The 24,112-nt window shown below is 35.9% G+C and overlaps 3 pseudogenes; all 3 read right to left on the bottom strand.

Moving 5' to 3' along the window:
- Positions 1–12,523: 12,523 nt before the first annotated feature.
- On the bottom strand, positions 12,524–13,209 carry LOC143669963 (protein LZIC-like; annotated as a pseudogene).
- Positions 13,210–15,026: 1,817 nt separating this feature from the next.
- Positions 15,027–16,070, bottom strand: LOC143669635 (deoxyribonuclease TATDN1-like; annotated as a pseudogene).
- A 1,294-nt stretch (positions 16,071–17,364) lies between these two features.
- LOC143669634 (V-type proton ATPase subunit e 1 pseudogene) lies at positions 17,365–17,638 on the bottom strand (annotated as a pseudogene).
- Positions 17,639–24,112: the final 6,474 nt, after the last annotated feature.

Genomic DNA, 24,112 nt, shown 5'->3' with positions numbered 1-24,112 from the left:
TTCCAGATATTGACATTGAATAACCCCATATCCTGGTCATTAAATAGTTTTCACCCCACCATTTGAATTCATGGTTCAAAACCATTTTTTAAGGCCAAATATTATAGCCTGAAAGTAACAACAGAGAAATGTTTTATACAAAATATGACATATACAAAATTGAAAATCTCAAAGCCAGAGAGCTATCACTTTCTTGCATTTTACACATTACATGCCATGCTAAAAAAAAAAAAACAGTGATAGGAAATTGACTTACATAATTCAAAAATGACTTAAAAAATAATTTGTCTTGCAAATAAAATCTTTTGGTTACTTTGAAATAAAAGTGAACTACTAAAGTTTTCCTAAAGGAATTCAGTCATTGAAAGAAGAAAACATACGTTTACTCTCCAAAAGTAATCACCACTCTTATTTTTTAAATTATTACATTTTATTGAATCACCTTTATTAGTAATAAAGAAAAAATCTTAGATCTCATCTTTTATTATTCTGTCTTTCCCCTCCTCTAAAATGGGACATAGGAGGTTAAGGGTCTTCTCATCTGTCAACATCTTGGATAATGAAGAACTAACCTGTATTGAGACAATATCTACCAAAGACTGATTGGATAGTTAAACATATGTTGTGCCACTTACATTCCTACTTTAAACCCATTTCTTTTATTTTCTGTGATATGTGCATAGATCTTCCAAAGAATGATAATTGATTTCTGTTTCACCGTAGCTACAATTACATTGTGGACAAAGGACTTACAGAATTCTATCCAAAAGCAGAATTGTCAGATTCTTAATAATGCTTTCCTGACAGGTATATGTATGTACAGAAATCCATGTGTGCTTGTGTTTTAATTACCTAATGCACTGGCTCTGACAATAAATTGCATGATTACATCCAACATTGGATACAGAACAGTGCAAGTTATATTAAAAAGCAATTATATTTGGAACTCTGAGCAAGAGACTATAATTAAAAGGCGATTGGATGAAATTAGCTTTGAGAGTACAAGAGTTTAAGTGGGATTTAGTAAATGAATATTAACAGTCAACATGTGGTTTTTATTGGGTCTTTTGCTTTTCTCTATGAACCCAGAGTTGAATTTCTTAGATGTAAGTAGAGCAGACATGTGAAAACACCTGTACAGAACTGTGATTTACCATGTGCATAAAGTTATATCCATAAAAAAGCCAATGTAATGTTTGTAACTTGAGTAAATTAAAGGCTACAATGATACACTGGATATTAACAAACTATTCTTAATGCTAGCATCTCAGTTATGCATCATAAAAAGTTAAATACATGCTTCCTCCAACTCAAAATGTTGGTCATCAAATAAACTTGTATAAATCAAAGAAATGTGAAGCATTAGAGTATTTTGATTATCATGCCATTAAATATAAACATTAAAGTTATGCACAGTAGGTGTAATCATACCCCATCCTTCTCCAAGGCAACCAAAATGCTTTCAATCTGCTGGGGATTCTGCATGGTACTGACATGTTTGTGTAGGAAACCCATGGCTGATAGAAAAAGCCCCAGTGATTCCCTTCACTTTTACCTAAAAACCTGGCTCAAATTTCTGGCTAAGAAACCCAATTCTTCCAGATTAGTAGCATTGTGTGTCTGTTCCCTTCAGGAAAGATTAATATCTACATGTAATGTGACTTTATACTTCACTTATGCTCTAACAGTAAAGACAATAGCCCCTAAATGTATATAAGACATTTGCATATACAGGCTTTGGGAGTTTTTCCTTATAAAATTCCACTGGAGGGATTAAATTGTCAGTGTATTTAACTAGAGGACCCCTGAAGTTATTGGAGATGGGGGTGGAGACTGGCTTGTAGAGACTGGGTAGGGGCACATTTTAAAGGTTTATAAAAACATCTGAAAGAATTAGAACTTAGTGTAGCCAACAAAGGAAGCAATGAAGGGTAATAAACAAGTGGAATGATCAAATTCATTTAAAAAAATCATGTGGGGTGCAGTGTAGAAGGCAGATTGTAGAGAAGGAAAACAAGACACTACTGCAGCAATCCAGAGCAGAGGTAACATGTCTTATCAGACTGTATCTTTCCAGCACAAGCATAGGACGCAATAAATGATTAATGGATGTTAAAAGAAATACTTAATTAAATGTAACTACGGATTTCTAAACTTAAAGTCACTAGCACCCAACAAAAAAGAACAAAAAGAACCCATTTAAAAAGGGTGCAAAAGGGGCTGGCCATGGTGGCTCAGCAGGCAGAGTTCTCGCCTGCCATGCCAGAGACCTGGGTTTGATTCCCGGTGCCTGCCCAAGCAAAACAAAGAAAAAGAAAAAGGAAAAAAAAGTGTGCAAAAGATTTGAATAGTCATCCCCCCCCCCCCCAAATAAAGACATATAAATGACCAAAACACACATGAAAAGCTGCTCAACATCATTAGCCATTTGGGAAAGGCAAATCAAAACCTCGATGAGATAACACTTCACATCCACTAGGATGGTTATAACAAAAGAGACAATGCCCCTCATCATTGCTGGTGGGAATGGAAGATGGTGTAGCCACTTAGGAAAAGACTGGCAGTTCCTATACATAGAGTTACTGTGTAACCCAGTGATTGCGCTCCTACGTATATACCCAACAGAAATTTTAAAATCCGTCCACACAAAAATCTGTGCACAAATGTTTCTAAGTGGCATGATTCATAATAGCCAAAAAGGTGGAAACAGCCCTGAATGGATTAACAAAATGCAGTATATCCATACTTTGAATACCATTCATCCATAAAAAGCAATAAAGTACTGACACATGTTACAACATGGACTAACCTTCAAAACATGCCAGAGAAAGCAGACGCAAAAGGCATCGTATTGTATGATTTCATTTATATGAAATGTCCAGAATAGACAAATCAATAGAAACCAAATGTAGTATAGTGTTTTCCAAGGGTGAATACAAATGACATTTCTTTTGAAGGTCATGGAAATGTTCTAGAAGTAGAGAATGGTAATTGTTGTACAACTCTACATAGACTAAAAAAATAGTGTATTGTACACTTTTAAAATAAATTTACGGCTTGCGAATCATATATCAATAAAGCTATTGCAAAAAATCACTGATGCAAATTCTTAGTCTTATTAACTATTTTACAGTTTCTTTCATCAAAAGTAATAACAGTACATTCGACACTCAGTATTTATCAGAGGTGTTGAGAAAAAAAAGAGCCTAAGCTAAAGGGGGTTAAACATGAATATCAGATTCTATTATTAATATTACCTCTAGGTGGGGGATACTATGTCAAAACCATGGCCCTACCTTTTGAGGGTCTTACAATCTTACAGCACAATGTAAGTGGTTGGTGTAAGTTACCATGTTTATGTTTCTTTAATGAGCACATACATTGACTTTTCAAAGTATGTAGAAGCTGAAAATAGAAAAGGTCAATAATAAAGTATCATTTGTTTGCTAAAATGGAAGAAATTAAAAACACACACACACGAAGAGCATTGTGGTTTATGCATTTGAATGTTTGCCAAAGACAGCTTTAAAATGTGTTGGTGTGGTATTTACAAAGACCAGTTCACCTTATCTCCTCCATACAGTTTGCCTTCATGGGCATTTTCTGCTAGTAAAAGAACAAGCCAATTTAGGGATATTTCTCTTAGTAGCACGGCATCCCCACTATTTCCCCAGGCACAACCACAGCCATGTACTGGGATTCTGTCATCAGAAAGAATTGGCGTCCCTCTAGGTCTAGGTTTTCCTCCAGATGAAAGTTTTCCTGAAAACCGTTGACATCTTATTGGCAAATATATTTGGATAAAACAATAACAGCATGCAAAGAGAATTTTTCCAAATTCTTGTTTTTTCTTTCCTATCTGAGATAGTAATTGAGGGTGGGACTCAAAGAATGACCTTTTCCTGAGGTCCTTTTATGAAGATCTTTAAGATGGAAAGTTTTCTAGGTCTAAGGATGAAATTCAGATCCTATGATAAGTGGTTCTGGTCTCTTTAGTTAATACTTTAGGCCACTGGGTACATCCATTGCTAGTGGAAACTGAGACATTTGAAATAAGCCAAACACTTCAACCAGCTGAATTTTGAAGGATAAAATAACAAGATGCAAATTTAAAGACAGCATTCTTAGAATATAGTTCTAAGACCCTTTTTAGTTCAGGGGGTCTATTCTAATTTAACAGCTACATTTATTGAACTTTATTTCTAAAGAAGACTTCTTTTATAAACAAAAGAGATTATCAAAAATATTTAACACGCAGTGCTTACCTTGTGGTTGGCATTTTTCTAAATCCTTTACTTGTATTAGTGAAATTAATGTACACAACAGTCTTAAGAGCTAGAATAACTATTGTTATGCCTATTTTACTGATGAGAAATAGCTCTGTCATTTGCTCAAGGTCACACAGCAGTAAGTGGTACAGCTAGAAGTCAAACCCAAGAGTCAGGTTCCTAAGTCCTGCTGATAACCATGATGTCATGTGTTCTAGTTTGCTAGCTGCTGGAATGCAATATACCAGAAATGAACCAGCTTTTAAAAAGGGGAATTTATTAAGTTGCTAATTTACAGTTCTAAGGCCGTGAAAATGTTCCAATTAAAGCAAGTCTATAAAAATGCCTAAACTGAGGCACCAACAAGGTTGCCTTCAGTCAAGAAAGGCTAATGAAGTTCAGGGTTTCTCTCGCAACTGGAAAGGCACCTAGCGAACATGGCCACGATGTCTGCTAGCTTTCTCTCCAGGCTTCTTGTTTCATGAAACTACCCCAGAGGCATTTTCCTTCATCTCCGAAGGTCTCTGACTACCTGGGCTCTGTGATTCTCATTTCTCTCTTGCGGTTCTAAAAGTGGACTCTCTCCAAAATGTTTCCTTTTTTAAAGGATTCCAGTAAATTAATCAAGACCCACCTGGAATGGGTGGAGTCACATCTCCCTCTAATCCAAGGTTAATACCCACAATTGGGCGAGTCACATTTCTGTGGAGATAATCTACTTGAGTTTCCAACACACAGTATTGAAGAGGGTTTAAAAGAAACAGCTGCCTTCACAAGATTGAATTAAGGTTAAGGCATGGCTTTTCTAGGGTACATAAATCCTTTCAAACCGGCACAGCATGCTACATTATGCACCTTTCTGAGGATGGAACTATTTCATTTCAATTCAATAAACACACTATAAAATACCAGTCTCTGGCTTGGTGCTTGAGGAGCTTACTATTTAATGGTGTTGACAGATGAGAAATGGATTATTTTAATGTAATATAGTAAAAGATAAAGATACATTATCTCTTGCTTATCATCATGATTGTTATTATTATTACTATGAATAATGTCTTTAAGAACACTTGATAAAACCATGGCCTTGGTATTTGGGAGGACTAAAAGTGGTTACCTTTGGTTTAGAAGAAGAAATGCATTCATATTTGCAAAAGGCTTAAAAAAAATGGGAGGTGCTGTGGAAACATACAAGAGCACTTTGTGGAAATCCAGTCAAGAAATAGTAGAAGCAAAGGCAAGGCGCGTGAAACAGCATTGAGTAAGCAGGAAAAGCAATACGGATAAAAAAAATTCCAAGAGTAGAGACTGGAGATGTGGATACGAGACTTGGACTAAAAGCACTTTTATTCTACGCTTAGGATTCCTCAATTATCCAAAAGAAAGCCATTGGAGTAGAGCTTTAGGCTGCTTTTTGTTTTTGTTTTGAGATTGTTCATTGTTTTGCATATAAGGTACTGAGCCCATTTTCAAGAAATGTGGCAAATGTCAGAAAGTATAAAGAATAAATAAAAGATAAGCACGCTAAAAATTTCAGCAGCTGTAAGGAACTATTTTGCTGAACACATTCCGGAAAAATAAAAAACTAACCAGAGGAGCAATAGTGTCAGATTTCCATGCATAAACGGAATATTATTGTGTGACTTATGGATTTGAGCATACGAGAAGGGGAGAGGAAAAGACTGGAGGAAGACAGGTTGGTTTGGAAGTAAGAAATCTTGAAAGCCTGAAAAGCAACATTTGCAAGGTTAAAGAGAAGAGAGAAGAGTAAAAAAAGTTTAGGTAAAAATATGAGTCACAGTGCTGTAGAGGTAGATAGCCAGGTTTTTAGCTTGGTAGAACTGATGGATACCAATGCAATGAAGGGAGAGGGAAACTGGGAATACAGGAAGAGAAGCAAGTGGCAGGCAGGAGAGAAAACATTTAGTTTAAGATGAAAATTATCTTGAAATGGCATTTGTGCATGTTGAAAAAAATTAACCATGAAAAGTGAGCATGATCAAATTTCACTGGGAAAGCTTACAGTTTTACAGAATTCTCATTCCAAAATGCTACTGATTCTTAAGATCATCTACCTCTGCACTGTAAAATATGTACACAAAAACAAAGAAAAATAGTACTTGAACTAACTGAAAAGTGTTCAGTTTCTTTTTATTTTATTGTGAAATATAACGTACAAAAAAAGCAATAAATTTCAAAGCACAGTGCAATGATTAGTTATAGAACAGATTTCAGAATGTGGTATGGATTACAGTTCCACAATTTTAGGTTTTTCCTTCTAGCTACTCCCTGACACTAGAGTCTAAAAAAAATATCAGTACAATGATTCGGCAATCATGCTCACGTGTTAATCCTATCTTTTCTGTTTTAACTCCTCCTTCTCCAAATCTTTAAGATTATTTGGGCTCTGCCCATTCGAACTTCCTCATATTGAAAAGGAGTGTGACATTACGGAGTAGAGATGCAACTAGCTAATGGTCTTGGAGAGACTGGTCCCTCTGAGTTTCAAGGTTTATCTGACCTAGAAAACCTGTCTAGAGATTGTAGCTTTCTGGGAAGTTACCCTTGTGCATAGAACCTTTGTGGAATCTCAGATAGAGCCCCAGGTGCTCTCCAGGGTCAAAAGGAATGGCCTTGGTGTTACATAGCAGGCTCCAGATGAAGACCTGTGCAAGGGTAGCCTATAAAATAACCTCTTGACTCTATTTGAACTCTCTCAGCCACTGACACCTTATTTGCTATAATTCTTTTACCCCTTTTGGTCACATAGGCATGTTGATCCCATGGTGCCAGGACCAGGTTCATCCCTGGGAGTCATGTCCCATGTTGCCAGGGAGATTTTCACCCCTGGATGTCATGTCCCACATGGGGTGGGGGTCAGAGTGGGGGGGTGTTAGTTTCTTTAAAATCTTACTCACGCAGTTTAATTGAACACCATAAGTACATGGAACCTTGAACAGGGCATGAGATTTTGTAGGTTTGTCCAGAGTGATGCCCTGATAAATCCCGGAATGATGTGAACAGTGAATAAAAATGTACTTGCAAATTCCCTTGGGGGAATGGTGAGAAAGAGGGAAAATTCAAATTCCCCATTTGGAGAAGGCCTGATATTCTCGCAAGCAGTGAGGACAAACAAATCAATAGGTCGAACTCTCATTCTCAGGGTTTGTTCATATGAAATTTACCCCTGCAAAGGATAAGCTAAGCCTACATAAAATTAGGCCTAAGAGTCACCCCCAGAGAACCTCTTTTGTTGCTCAGATGTGGCCAATCTCTCAGCCAACATGACAAGCAAACTCACTGCCCTCCCCTTCTCTTCCCGGGACATGACTCCCAGGGGTGTGAACTCCCCAGCAACATGGGACAGAAATTCTAGAATGAGCTGGGACTCAGCACCAAGAGGTTGAGAAAACCTTCTCAACTGAAAGGGGGAAGAGAGAAATGACACAAAATAAGTGTCAGTGGCTGAGAGATTTCAAACAGAGTAGAGAGGTTTTCCTGGAGGTTATTCTTATGCATTATATAGATACACCCTTTTTAGTTTAAGGTGTACTAAAGAGGCTAGAGGGAAATGCCTGAAACTGTAGAGCTGTGTTCCAGCAGCCATGTTTCTTGAAGACAATTGTATAATGATATTGCTTTTGCAATGTCACTGTGTGATTGTGAAGACCTTGTTCTAATGCTCCTTTTATCTACAGTATGGACAGATGAGTAAACAATGTGAATTGAAAATAAATAAATAATAACTTAAAAAGATGATATGTAAGAGCTACCAAAAGAATTTCTACTTTTACTTCCTTTTATTGAAAAGGAAAGAAGAACAGACTTTTGATTGACTCTGGCACAATCATTCAGTCTAAATGTAGTACCTTAATTTACCAGGTACCTAGTTAAGTGAATTTACAGATTAAATTACCTACTTTTTAACAAAGCTAATCCTCATGAAATAGAAAACTAGCTTTAAAATATTCCCATACAGGAATCACAGACTGAAGAAAATTTAATTACGCAAGCACAAGAAAATAGCGCAACTGATGCTTCTCCTACTTCTAGTATAAATCTCCTTTTTGCCTCATGCAGTGACTAACAAAGATGACAAGTGTCAAAAAATTGGCTAAAACTAAAGAAAAAAATGATCAAGGTAGCTATTTGAAACATAGGTTGTGATCCACTATGTTTAAACGTGAATCTTGCTGTAAATGAATTTGTATGAGAAATTGTGAAATAATGAGACTGTTTAAAAACAAAAATCTTGCTCACAGTCCCACTTTAGTGCAGTTACTTTTAAATTCTCAGAGAGGACGGATCATAGCTCTTCTGTCACTATGGAAAGCACCACACATGATGCCTTACAATCGTTTCCATCTATGCAATGACTGCTTGCTATCTATTTATAACTTCTCATAAAATTTTTAATATTTTTATTCATTGGACTGTAAGTTCCTCAAGGGGAAAAAGAAGCCAACCACTACTGGTGTTTATGGCATTGTATTCAACATAACAAATTGCTAACAAGTGTTGACAATTCATACAGACATTTCAGCAATTGCATTCTTAAAATATTAACCTGAAGATAAATTGCAAGCAGAAGATGGGTAAATAAACTCTTGAAAGGAATAATTGGCAAAAAAAAAAAAAAAAGAAAAGGTGAGGAAGGGAAGTAATAGTTACAAGAAAAACATTTTTAAAATAGTAACATTGAGTCACTATTCAAATTTCCTAAGGAAGATAATTTAAAGTTAAAAATAAAAATCTATAGGGTGGTACGATGGTGACTCAGTGGCAGAATTCTCACCTGCCATGCCAGAGACACGGGTTTGATTCCCAGTGCCTGCTCAAGCAAAACTAAATAAATAAATACAAATCTATATAATTAAATTTTGTCACAAAAATTCATGAGAGGCAAAGATTAGATGATAAACAATGAAAAACTATAATATAAAATAAATTCACATATATTCATATATCATGGGAAGTTACTTTAAGAGTTTTTACCAGAATTGTACTATTTTACACTGGAATAAAAATAGCCAGGTTGGAAATAACTTAGCAAATTTGTCCAACGGATGAATATACCATGTATTCCATTTATTCTTAAGAGTAAGATTTATTTACGTAGAAATATTGATTATATTTTGCCTTTCACTGGAGAATTTTGAGCCTACACAAAAGAAGACAGCATATAATAAACCTCATTGCCCCATATCCAACTATCACCAACTCATAACTCAGGCCTGCCCCAGCCACTTCCTCATCCACCTGCCTCCACAGTAATTTTTGAGGCACTCCTAAATGTTATGCAATTTTACATATACGTTTTTTAGTATGTGTCTCTCAAGGAGAAGGGCTCTTTTAAAAATCTCAACCACAATTTTCACATTTAAACTAGTTAACAAGATACCCTTGACATCATCATGTAACAATGAGTTCATGTTCAAATTTCCTAAGTCTTATCAAAGTCATTTAAGATGTTTTTTTTAACATCTGGATGGAGAGGAGTTTCACACAGTGCAATTGGTTGGTACGTCTTCTGAGATCCTCAGTTTATTCACTGAAGAAACTGGATTGTTTGTCCTGTGGGGTTTTCCATGGTGTGAACGTGCTGATTGCATCCCTATGATATTGTTTGCTATATAGGTGCCTGTATTTCCTGAAACCTTAAAACCTGGACTAATTTTTCTGTTTTCCTTTTTCCAAGCCTACTTTATAGGTGATATTGTAGTCTTCCATCAGAAACACAAAATGCGGGTGGGCCACGGTGGCTTACCGGCAGAGTTCTCACCTGCCATGCGGGAGAACCAGGTTCGATTCCTGGTGCCCGCCCACCGTAAAAAAAAAAAAAAGGAAAGAAAGAAAAAAACACATAATATATGTTTTCCCCTCTTTTTTGTGGGGAGAGTAGTCAAGCTGTTCTATGCCAACATTCATTAATTATAAAAGAATGAAGAATGATGATAGTCTACTTTTGTCGGTGGGAACATGCTTTGTTTTGTTTTTTGTTTTTTTTTAATACAAAAGGCTTGTAGCAACACAAGGTCAGGAAAAAGAATGCTATCCACGGGGAAAAAAAAATGCCATATTCATTTTTTTCATAATTGGGGTAGAATTGCACCTACATTTATTACAATTTTGAGACACACCTTTAATTTATTTTCAGACGCATCCTTTAAACATATAAAATGGTTTTGTTACATTTTCAACTTTACAAATGACAAATAAGACTATGATAAAAATCAAAATATGTAGATGAGCGCAAAGCTTTGTTTTGCCTCTAGCAATCAAGAAATTATGTGAGATAGATATCATCAAGGATGTCCAGAAACATCCTTAAAACAATTAGGGATTCCAAAGACTGCTATCTAGAAATTTCTCTAGTCAAAGAAATAGTCATAGTTGTAAAATAGCTGACAAGCCATTTATAAAAACAGCAGTCGATTAATGCTTCTCCTTGTTCCAAGGTTACATTTTAAATCAATTTAAAGGGGCAAAAGCCTTGTAGGAGACTCGTAGGAGGATGAACAGAACAATTTAAACTATAAAAAAAAAGTCCTGAAGTGCATATCTTACTTAAGGAAAGAATGAGCTTTAAAAGGATGATAATTAACAGAAATTAACACAGCTGGCATCTAGCAAGTTTCAATTGCCGAGGTCATATAAATTGATTTATAGTGTTCCCATGTGACTAATGAAAAGAGATTGGTGGATATACTGTTCTAAATGATTGCATTAGTGAATGTTATTACTTTAGAGAAACCCACATTAATAATAAGATCGTTTTCACCAAAGAATAAACAAAATAATAATTTTCAGGATCAACATTTCAGATTTTCACACTCATATTTTATTATTGACTATCTTTCAAAATGATTAAAAAGAAAACTCTAAAGAAGCATCAGTCCCACACATCATTTTATTTTTCCCTTGGAAGAAAGGAAGAATTCAAAACTTTCCTGATGTCAGCACTTAGAAAGGTTAATTATTCATACAGAGCAATGAAGAGGAAGCACTAGATTTAATTGGACACATGCTTCTCACATTTAAAAACAGGGAAGTAGATAATGATGTCCCTCTTGTATCCTTTCAAAAGAAATATAGGGAACCCATAACATCTCACATGAGTCTTGAAGAAAAAAAAAAACAGAGCATGCACTTTTGCAAATCACTTGTTCTCCTATTAAACAACCTCAGAAGAAATGCATTCTCAATAAAATGTTCTTCTTTCTCAGAATTTAAAGATGGCTTTGTGGTCAAATTAAAATATCTTAGAAACCAGTAAATTTAAAATCCTTAACCTCCAGAGACTAAGAGGATATTCTTATACATAAAAAGTTTTTATCTGGATACAGGGACTTCCTGATAAAAGGAACGTACCGAGAAAAAAACAGTGGGTCACAGAGCATTCTATCAATAAATTTTGGCCTAGACTTGTATGGGAATGGTGAAGGTAGTATTCTTTTGCTCAAAGTGAATAAACTACACTGTAAATTTAATGAAGAAGGAGATTATGTATTTTTAGTTGAGATCTGTTTCAGTGATACCTGGGGTAGCTTCTCACACATAGTAGGGAGGCAGGCACTCACTGTATGTTCGATGAGTGAACTTTGGAAAGGTCAAATCTAGGACATGTATACATAAGAAGTATCAGATACTCCTAAAATAGAGTAAGACCGTTCATTCATTCATTCATTCAATTCTCTTTTTTCAATGCAAACTCTTTATTGGAAGTATTAGATACAGAAAAACAATGGGTAAATGATAAACGTACAACTCAATGAATTTTCAAAAATTAAATACAGTGATATAACCAGTAGCCAGATCAGGAAACAGAATATTTCTTGCCCTGAAGCATCCCTTTTGCCCCTACCCAGACATTACCCATTCTCTACCACAAGCTAACTACTCTACTAGATTATTATTATTTTTTTTTAGTTTACATCTCTTCATTCATTCACTATCGGTACTTACAAACACAGAGCCTTAATAAAGACAGGCAGAGAAACTTCATTTTATTTTCTTTCTCTTATACAGACAAATCATAATGAATAAGTTCTATGAATTCCTCCAACACAACAAGGCCAGATCACTCAAACAGGTAGCCCTTCACAAAGTACAATGACGAAGGAATAAACAGAAGCCACTAGCATGTCTTTAGGTCATCTTTTGTTAGGTTATTAATGCATTCTGAGAATCTCTGGATTTCTTTGCAATGACTCAAAATCCCCAGAAGAAAAATGCCATTTACTAGAAGAATGGGATCAATGTCCCAAGATTCCACACCATGTCATTTTTTTTGTTTTTTCAACCTCAAAATTTGCTAAAGCAAGGACTTTGTCTCCAGAGCCAAGGTCTGTAGAGACTTTCTCAAGTTGGCTGAGGATTGCACCTACATTTTCTCACTAGAAGGCCTCATCATCTGCAGTCAGCTTCTTTCCAAAATTTCCTGAGAGCCTTCAGTGTCTCCACTTCCTGTTGTGCATAAGTTTCTTTCCAGCTTTCCTACCATCAGATCTCTATCCATCTCTGCTACCTTGTCCCAAGTTGACCAGGTTGTTTCTTTGCAAAAAATCTGATGACCTCTTGAGTTTTAAAGACCTGGTTGATACCTGCTTGAATGGCATTCCACATAATTCATCCACCAAAGTCATATTTCCAGACATAATTTTCTTCAATGAATCATTAAATTCACTTAGCTGCTCAAGAATTTCCTTTTTGGTTTCTTCATATTCTTCTGTATCAAGTTCTTATCTGCATTCCTCCAGAGCTTCTATTTTCTGCATTAGTCTACCCAATTTGCTTGTCTCTTTTTTTCCTCTGGAAGCCATTTTAATCTCTGCTTCTTAGCACTCTAAACACTCCAAGGTGCTGACCAGTCTTAAATTGCATAAACCTTCAGTTCCTGAAGTTTAACTGTCATGAATTTGAGGAAAACAAAGTTGTTCATCAGAACTACAGCCAGCTCAAAGTTCAATCCACCTAGGTGTGGAGTAGGCTGAGGATTCCGGCCTGGCTTGAACTCTTTTTTAACAAAAGAAATTGTGGACTTACAGAAAAATCATGCAGAAAATACAGAGTTCCCATAACACCCCTCACACACAGTTTTCCCTCTTATTAACACTTTGAATTAATGTAGTAACTTTGTTATAATTTATGAAACAATATTTTTATAAATATACTATTGATTATAGCCCATTAGCTATATCAGGGTTCACTATGCTGTAAAATCCTATGTCGATTTTTAAATTTTTATTCTGCTAACAAATATACAACCTAAAATTTCCCCTTTCAATTACATTAAAATATTCAATTCAATGCTGTTAATTACATTCATAATATTGTGCCACATCACCACTATCCATAACCAAAACTTTCCCATTACCCCAAACAGAAACTCTGAACCCATTAAGCATTAACTCCCCACTCTGCAACCTCCAGGGCCTACCCCTTCCCTGATAGCCTGGAATATACTTCCAGTGCCTATGTATTTCCATGTATAGGTCTTTTCATATAAGTGAAACTATACAACATTTGACTTTTTGTGTCTGGTTTATTACACACTCTATAGTATGTCTTCAGTTTTATCCATGGTGTCCCATGTATCAGAATTTCATTCCTTTTAATAGTAGAAAAATATTCCACTGTGGGTATAGATCACATTTTGTTTATTCATTCATCTGTTAATGGACTCCTGGACCACTTCCACCTTTTGACTATTGTGATAAAGCTTCTGTGAACATCGTTGAACAGATATCTGTTAGAGTCCATTCTTTCAGTTCTTTTAGGTATATACTTAGAAATAGAATTGCTAGGTCATTTGGTAAGTCTGTACTTAATTTTCTGAGGAACTGCCAAACTATCTTTGACAGCAGCTTCACCATTTTACATTCCCAACAATGAACAAGTGTTCCTATTTCTCCACATCCTCTACAACACTTATTATTTTCCTTTTTTTCAATAGCAGCGATTCTGACCAGTATGAAATAGTGTCTCATGGTTTTGGTTTGCATTTTCCTAGTGCATAATGATGCTGATGGTTTTTTCATGTGTTATTTTTTTTTTTTGCCATTTGCAGACCTTTGGTGGAGAAATTTCTATTGAACTCTTTTTCCACTTTTTCAATTGGGTTATCTTTTTATAGTTGAGTTGTAAGATTTCTTTATATACTCATATACTAAATCCTTATTAGAAATGTGGTTTCAAAATATGTTCTCCCATTCTGTAGGTTGACTTTTTTTCTTCTTTTTTTTTTTGGGTGCATGGTCCGGGAATTGAACCCAGGTTTCCTGGATGGAAGGTGGGCATTGTAGGAAATCTTTGTTTGCACAAAAGTTTTTATTTCTGATCAAGTCCCATTTATGCATATTTCTTTTGTGGTTTGTGTGTTGTTGAAAGTCTGATACTATTGCTTTACAAAAAGTCCTGAAGATGCTTCTCTATGTTTTCTTCTATGAATTTTATATTTAAACCTTATATCTAGGTGTTTTATTCATTGAGCTAATTTTATACATGGTGTGAGTTAGGCATCTACCTTCATTCTTATACATATGGATATTGTCTTTCAAGTTCCATTTGTTGAAGAAAATATTTTCCCCCATTGACTGGACTTAGCTCCCTTGTTAAAAATCAATGGGTCATAGATGTGAGGGTTTATTTCTGAACTCTTAACATAAGTCCATTGCTGTCTATATATTTGTCCTTGTACTGGTACTGCTATTTTGATTACTGTACTTTGTAATAAGTTTTTTTTTTCATATAATTCATTTATTGAAGCTCCCAATAAGTTTGCCATGAATTTTTACATACATAATGGAAAATGGAAGACACATACCAATTACATGTTAGGAAAAAATATGGTGATTTATACTGTGTATTGGCTAATTCCAGTGGATCCTCATCTCTTATGGCTGACATTATCTCCGTTATTTGAATTATGTGGTGTTTAAGCTCGCTAAAACTGCTGGAATGCAATCTTTCAAACAACGCCTGTTTTCCTATTTCTTTTTGGTAGGAAATGAATGTTTTGTATATTTTGACCCAGCAGTGTACTTCTAACTGCACCCTAAAGTACATCAGTTTCAGTTATTAATTTTTCACTAGATATTGCCTAAAAAACTTCCAAATTAGCTTCAGTTTCTGTGAGCAACTAATAAACCCTATGTAAAGATCCAAGTCAATCAAAGCAGCTGTTGCTTCCTTGGTACCATCAAATAAATGCACCACTCCCCCTATATACTGATATCTATTTCTTTTCACTATGTGGGAAAATTCAGCATGTGAGTTTTGACAGTGCAGAAACATTGGTAATTTTGTTTGTTCTGAAATTTCAAACTGTTTTTCAAAATATTTGAGTTGAGCATATTTGAAACAAAACCGTAGTTGGTCAAAATCAAGTCCACATTCCTCTGTTGTTGCAACTTACCCTTTATTAATTTCAGCAAGATTAAACAACTCCAGTAAGTAAATGTCAGGGTTATTTTTTTTTTCAAAATTCACCACATCTTGTAAGATGACATCCAATCGTACTAAAAAAATATCTGAAGCAGTACTCAAAAAAGATTTCTGCAAAATAACAATTCACTTGTTTTTTCTACAGTAATAGGAAAATACTATTTGTGCCAAATGCAGTGCATCTTTGGTGTCTTGCAGATTCTTACCTGTAATTATAAACTTTCTAACACCAATCTGGATAGCTCTCTCTAATATATTCTGTAAGTCATCTTGATGGTTTTGAACCCCTCTATAAATTCCTCTGAACATGGGATCTATCACCTTGATACCAAAATCGATGAACTTGAAGTGGTGCATGAACTTGACAGTGGCTCCGGCTCCTCCCTGGAGGCAGTGGAAGTGCATATTAAGCATTTTCCTTATTTGTTTGCTTGTTTTTTAAGAAAGTAGAAAAATAATTTATTCCAAAAGATAGCAGAAATAAGGAATTCATTCTGAAAATAGTTTGGTGTAGTTCTATCATGTTGGGACAGATCTTCCTTGAACGTGCTGTCTATTGACTTTCTCACTGGAGTTTCAGTTGCCTTTCAGCAGTTCTGGGGTGGTCTTAAACACTCCACTGATTCTATGTTGTGAACAGACAAGAGCCATCTTCAAACCCATAGATTCCAAAAAGAGAGGAACATATTTATCAGAAAAATAGCATCTTTCATCTCAGAAGACCACATACACATTTTATCGAATTGGAACAGTGTAGGTTAAGTAGGCCCATCATTCATCAAAAATATAAGAAGGGTGTTCTAGTTTGCTAACTTCCAGAATGCAATATAGCAGAAATGGAATGGCTTTTAAAAAGGGGAATTTAATAAGTTGCTAGTTTACAGTTCTAAGGCAGAGAAAATGTCCCAGTTAAAACAAGTCTATAGAAATGTCCAATCAAAGGCATCCTGGGAAAGCTACCTTGGTTCAAGAAGGCCAATGAGGTTCAGGGTTTCTCTCTCAAGTGGAAGGGCACATGGTGAACACAGTTAGAGTCCCTCTCTCATCTGGAAGGGCAGATGGCAAATACAGTCAGGGTTCCTCTTTTATCTGGAAGGGCACATGGTGAATACAGCATCATCTGCTAGCTTCTTCCCCTGGCTTCCTGTTTCATGAAGTTCCCCAGGAGGCATTTTCCTTCTTTATCTCCAAAGGTCACTGACTGGTAGACTCTGCTTCTCGTGGCTATGTCATTCTTCCCTACTCTCTCTGAATCTCTCATTCTCTAAAATGTTTCCTCTTTTATAGGACTTCAGAAGCTAATCAAGCCCCACCCAAATGGGTGGAGACATGTCGTCACCTAATCCAGTTTAACAACCACTCTTGATTACATCACATCTCCAGGGAGATTATCTAATTACAGTTTCAAACATACAATGCTGAATAGGGATTAGAAGAAACAGCCACCTTTACAAAATGGGATTAGGATTAAAATGTGTCTTTTTTAGGGTACATACAACATTTCAAACCAGCACAAAGCGTTATGGGAAAAACATTCGAATATGATGTGAATGTTTAAGGCAGATGATGCCCAAATGGGTGAATTAAGGAAGGTGGTCTGGTGTTGGAGGTGATTTTGCATCTAGAGAATTCTCTTCATGACCTCAGTGACTTAAGCACTGTGGAAGATGTCTTCTTCCTCAAGGCCATGATGCTTGAGATACCAGATGGTTTCATTTTCTATTTTGTGGTCCAAAGAGAGGGTTGAGTTGGACCAGAATTGCAATCACTCAGAAGAGACAGTAGCAAACTGAGCAGATCACCAGCACAGTCATGATAACTCCCCGGTTAGGCCCCGTAAGGATGAACCACGGCAAAGAGAGGCAGATGAAGCCTCAGAACAAGTTTATAATGAAGAGACACACCCTAAGGCCATGACATGCCATGGTTACTGCTGGAAATCTGTATAAGTTTGAAAATCAGGAAGTGTCATTCCTCCGACTTCATTTTTCTTTTTCAATACGGTTTTGGCTGCTTTTAATTTTGTCATTGGATTTTCCATTTCTGAAAAAGAGGCTGTTGGAATTTTTATTGGGATTGCATTGAGTGTGTAAAGTGCTTTGGAAAGAATTAATATCTTAACAATATTTAGTCTTCCAACCCAAGAACATGGACTAGCCTTACAACCCTTTAGTTCTTTTTAATATCTTTTAACAGTGTTTTGTACTTTTCTGTGAACAAGCTTTTTATAGCTTTTGTTAAATTAATTTCCATATTTTGATTCTTTTTTTTTTTTTTTTTTGCATGGGCAGGCACTGGGAATCACACCTGGGTCTCTGGCATGGCAAGCAAGAACTCTGCCTGCTGAGCCACTGTGACCCTTCCTATTTTCATTCTTTTAATTGTTATTGTAAATGGATTTTTTCATGATTTCCCATTCATATTGTGTATGCATACATACACTATTGATTTTTGCATGTTGATCATAAACCCTATCAGTTTGCTGAATTCATTTATTAGCTTTAGTAGCTTTGCTGTGAGTTTTTCGGGATTTTCTTTATATAGGAACACACCATCTGACTATTTAATGTCTTTTTGCCTAATTACTTTGGCTAGAATTTCCAGTACAATGTTGAATAACAGTGGTAAGAGTAGGTATCCATGTCCTGTTCTTAATCTTCAAGGGAAAGCTTTCAATCATTCACTGTTGAATAAAATATTTCATGCAGTTTTTTCATACATGCACTTTACCATGTTGAGGAAATTTTCTTCCGTTCCTAGCTCTTTGAGTGTTTTTATTAAGAAGGGATGCTGGTTATCAGACTTTTGTAGTTTATTGTATGAAATGCTACCAGAACTGTTCTTTAAACCTGCAATCCGTGGACGAATACATCATTTCTTTTCTTTGTTCTCCTTGTTTCATCATGAATTGATAAAATAAAGAACAAAAGCATGTAGGGTTTTTTCCCCCACATTTTCTGAAACTAAATCAATTCATTAATAACTTATGAAAGTCTTTTCTAGAGGACACTATAATTAACTTGGGTTTTAAGACAGGAAGCCATTACAATTTCAGATGTAGTTTTTACCCTTCATAGGTGTAAAATAATTGCAGAAAATATTTTAATACTGTTTGGACTGTTAAATCTTAAGATGATATATATACACATATACAAATGAGGAATTTTGCATTAGATTAGGCATATATATTTTTAAAATATGAAAGGCTAGGTTATACATTAAAGGAAGTTTTTCTTTCACTTTCACTGCAAAACTGTAGAATATGATACTGTATTCTGGATTAGTCTTTTGGAATTAAAGTAGAATTCTTGAAAAAAAAAGAGCATGTTGGATTTGGTCAAATGTCTTTACTGCGTCAATTGAGATGATCATATGTTTTTTTCCCCCTTCTTCTATTAATGTAGTGTATTACATTAATTCATTTTCTTAAGTTGACACACAGTTGCCTACCTGGAATAAATCCCATTTGATCATGGTGTAAAATTCTTTTAAAATGCTGTTGTATCCAGTATGCTAGTATTTTATTGAGGGTTTTTGCATCTATATTCATAAGAGACATTGTTTTGCATTTTTTTCTTTCTTATCGTATCTTTATCTGGCTTTACTATTAGGATTATATTGGCCTTATAGGATGAGTAGGAAGTATCCCCTCTTCAAATTTTTGGAAAAGTATGAACAGGATTGGTGGTAATTCTTGCCTATGTAGTAAAATTCACCAGTGAAGCCACATGAGTCCAGGCTTTTTCTTTTTTGGGGGAGGTGTTTGATTATTGATTCAGTCACTTTCATTGTGTTCTAGTTTGCTAGCTGCCAGAATGCAATATACCACAAACAGAATGGCTTTTAAAAAGGGGAATTTAATAAGTTGCTAGTTTACAGTTTTAAGGCCAAGAAAATGTCATAATTAAAACAATTCTATAGAAATGTCCAATCTAAGGCATCCAGGGAAAGATATCTCAGTTCAAGAAGGCTGATAAATTTCAGAGTTTCTCTCTCAAGTGGAAGGGCACATGGTGAACATAGTCGAGTTTCTCTCTCATCTGGAAAGGCATGTGATGAACACGGTCAGGGTTCCTGTCTCATCTGGAAGGGCACATGGCAAATATGCCATCATCTGCTAGCTTCTTCTCCTGGCTTCCTGTTTCATGAAGCTCCCCAGGAGGCATTTTCCTTCTTCATCTCCAAAGCGTTGGCTGATGGATTCTCTGCTTTGTGATGCTGTAGCATTCTCTGCTCTCTCCAAATCTCCTTCATTCTCCATAATATTTCCTCTTTTATAGGACTCAAGAAACTTATCAAGATCCGTCCAAATAGGTGGAGACATGTCATCACCTAAACCAGTTTAACAACCACTCTTGATTAAATTACATCTCCAGGAAGATGATCTGATTATAGTTTCAAACATACAGTCTTGAATAGGGATTCAAGTAACATATCATTCCGTTCTACATATATAATCAGTAATTCTTAATATCATCACATAGTTGCAAATTCATCATCTCTTAGAACATTTGCATCAATTCAGAAAAAGAAATAAAAAGACAACAGAAAAAGAAATAAAATGATAACAGAAAAAGAAGATTATACACACCATACCCCTTACCTCTCGCTTTCATTGATCACTAGCATTTCAAACTAAATTTATTTTATTTTATTTTTTTACACATTTTTATTTTATTACTTTTCTATCCATACATTGGATAAAGGGGGTGTCAGTCACAAGGGCAAACTAAATTTATTTTAACATTTGTTCCCCCTATTATTTATTTTTATTCCGTGTGTTCTACTCGTCTGTTGATATGGTAGATAAAAGGAGCATCAGACACAAGGTTTTCACAATCACACAGTCTCATCGTGAAAGCTACGCCATCATACAATCATCATCAAGAAACATGGCTACTGGAACACAAGGGTACATTTTCAGGCAGTTCCCTCCAGCCTCTCCACTACATCTTGAACAACAAGGTGATAGCTACTTAATGCATAAGAATAACCTCCAGGATAACCTCTCAACTCTGTTTGGAATCTCTCAGCCATTGACACTTTGTCTCATTTCACTCTTCTCCCTTTTGGTCGAGAAGGTTCTCTCAATCCCTTGATGTTAAGTCTCAGCTCATTCTATAGGTAGGTAAGTTTGACGCTCCCCCTCTGACAGCAGATGACTGATGTTTTCCAGCATCACATCTATGAACAGCTTTCTCTGGGATGTACCCAGCATGGCCCACTCTTCCTGAATGAATTCTCTGACTACATCTATCAAGCTCACTAACTTCTAAAACACCAGTAATGTAAGAGTTCAGATAGGACCATCTGCCAATATCCAGAGTAGAATGATTGAGAGCATAGCTCTGAGGAATTGGTGACTATTGACAGAAAGCTCAAACAGCATTTGAGTTTTAAGTCAGATGATTCTCAACGCTGAACAGTCATCTATCTTTCACAGGTATGAACACATACACATACACACACTGATTATTTGACTCAATTATTTTTAAAAAATCTCAAAAGACATGTGGTGTAATATAACCTGGACATTTCCCAATAAACTGGTCATTATGACTTGCTGATGGTGATGTATAATTTGCATGTCAGCTTTCATAACAACAACAACAACAAAAATTCTTTTCTCCCTATTTCAAGTAAATATACAGACTGATCATGGGACAATGTATACTCATGTTTTGGCACTTTTATAACTGGAGTTTGATTATTGCCCCAATTAATCCCAGTTTTCTCTCATCTATGAAATCATTTCACAACCAGTTTGAAATTTTGAAACATCCAGTGAGCTCACATGTAAAGTACTTTGTATCTGAACATAATACACAAGTATATTATTCAACAGAATGGCAGCAAACTTTGCAGTTAAGTATAGCATTATGCAGAACTAAACATGTATCATGGATAACTTGAAACACTGTGTGCTGCTTCACTCAACTCTCCATAGCTCAGGTATGCATCATAACATACAACATTGACAGATCAACAGCACAGTCCACACATTCCTGAGACTCCTATACCAAAGGATGATCCTAGCTGGCCATTCCAGGGATATGAGATCTTCCCAACTCAACTTTCCTTGGGAACTTCAAAACCCATGTTCATTATCTCTCCTCTATTTTCACCTCCTCTTTATGTTCAAGAGTAAAAGAAGGCTCTCAAGTCATTCTGGTCTCCCCAATTTTTAAGAATTTTCACAGGGCCATAAATTTTACTCCACCTATTATACTCCTGAATGCAAGCAGTGCTGCATTGTCAACAGCTCAGCTGACAACTGTCTCCCTCTGGGTTTGCATGCACAACCAAATAAGCATGATGCACCTTCACCAAATTCCAGTGCAAAGAAATTTTTATCACTCTATAAAAAGTACCATTTTCATGGAGAACTTTTCTTTAATGCAGTTGACAGCATCATCAGTTGTGGACATGGTCTAAGTACTCCCCCAGCTATGGGTGCCTCTTTCCCCTCTATGGTTTTTTAATTCACAATTTCATTTATGCCTGCTCTAATCTTTGTAATTTCCTTCTTTCTGCTGGTCTTGGATTTAGTCTGCTCTTCTTTTTTCTGGGTCCTCCAGGTGTGAAATTAGGGCTCTGATTTGAGATCCTTCTTTAATGTAAGCATTTAGAACTATAAATTTCCCTCTCAGAACTGCCTTTGCAGCATCCCAAATGTTTTTGTACATTATGTTTTCTTTTCCTTTCATATAAAGATATTTCCTAATTTTTCTTGTGATTTTTTTTCTTGACCCAGTGGTTGTTTAAGAGTGTGTTACTTTTCATATATTTGTGAATATTCCGGTTCTCTTTCTATTATTTATTTCTAGCTTGATTCCATTGTGGTCAATGGAGATGCATGGTATGATTTCAATATTTTAAAAATTTATTGAGATGTGTTTTCTGACCTTATTTATGTTCTATACTGGAGAATGATCCATGTATACTAGAGAAAAAGAATGTGTATTCTCTTGCTGCTTGGTGAAGTGTTCTATTTATATCTGTTGTGTCTAGTTGGTTTATCATATTACTCGAATCTTCTGAGTAGATGTTCTATTCATGATTGAAAGTGGTGTTTTGAAGTCTCTTATTAAGAATGTAGAAATGCCTATTTTTCCCTTCAAATCTGTTAATATTTGCTTCATATATTTTAGGGCTCTGCCTTTCGGTTATATTCTTATTGAATTGACCCCTTTATCAGTATATAGTGACCTTCTTTGTCCCCCACAACAATTTTTAACTTAAAACTGGTATGCTAGTATAGCTATCCCTGCTCACTTGTGGATACTACTTGCATGGTATATTCCCTCTCCCACCCCTACCCCATCTTTCAAGTTCTACACACTTGTCTCTGAATTTAAGTTGGGTCTCTTTTTTTTTTTACATGGGCAGGCACTGGGAACCGAACCCGGGTCCTCTGATGTGGCAGGCAAGCATTCTTGCCTGCTGAGCCACCGTGGCCCACCCAGCTGGGTCTCTTTTAAACAGCATGATTTTGGATCATACTTTATTTTTTTCCATCCTGCCAATCTCTGCCATTTGACTGAAGAATTTTATCTTATTAGACCTCCCTTTTACACAAAAGACACTTTTTTATTTGCAACTTTCAGAACACTCTCCTTGTTCTTGGTATTCAATAATTTAGCTACCATGAGTCTTGGTATGGCTTTCTTTGAGTTTATCCTGTTTGGAGTTTGCTGGGATTCTTGAATGTGCATATTCATGTCTCATTAAATTTGGGAAGTTTCTGCCATTATTTCTTTGAATATTCCTTTGTCCCCTATCTCTCTTTCTTCTCCTTCTGGGGTTCCCACAATGCATATGTTGGTATCTTTTTTTTTTTTTTTTTTTTTTTTTTTTTTAAAGAGAGAGAGAGGAAGGGAAGGAAAGACAGAGAAGGAAGGAAGGATGGAAGGAAGGAAGGGAAACATTTTTAAACATTTTCTTGTTTTATTATATTTTGTTTGTTTGTTTGTTTGTTTTTTTACATGGGCTGGGGCCGGGAATCGAACCGGGGTCCTCCGGCACGGCAGGCAAGCACTCTTGCCCGCTGAGCCACCGCGGCCCGCCCATATGTTGGTATCTTTGATAGAATCTTACAGGCCCTTTAAGTTGTGTTCACTTCTTTTCATTCTATATATTTTTTCTGTGCTTCAAATTTACTGATTCATTCTTCTGCCAGCTGTGATCTGCTGTGTAACCTTCTAGTGAACTTTTCATTTCAGTTACGATGGTGTTCAACTCCAATATTTCTCTTACCATTTTTTAAAGTTGTGTCTCCTTGATTTGGCCCTTATTCAGTTGCTACAACCCTTTAACTGTTTTCCACGGCTCTGAGGAAGCTGTCTCTATCATTTTTTGCTAGTTGTTCAAAGATTCTGTAGGGGAAAAGCATCCTAGAC

This window comes from Tamandua tetradactyla, chromosome 26 (assembly GCF_023851605.1).
Source record: "Tamandua tetradactyla isolate mTamTet1 chromosome 26, mTamTet1.pri, whole genome shotgun sequence".
In the NCBI taxonomy this organism is placed as follows: domain Eukaryota; kingdom Metazoa; phylum Chordata; class Mammalia; order Pilosa; family Myrmecophagidae; genus Tamandua; species Tamandua tetradactyla.
The sequence above is the reverse complement of the archived record's forward strand: the minus strand, read 5'-3'. Positions and strand labels throughout refer to the sequence as shown.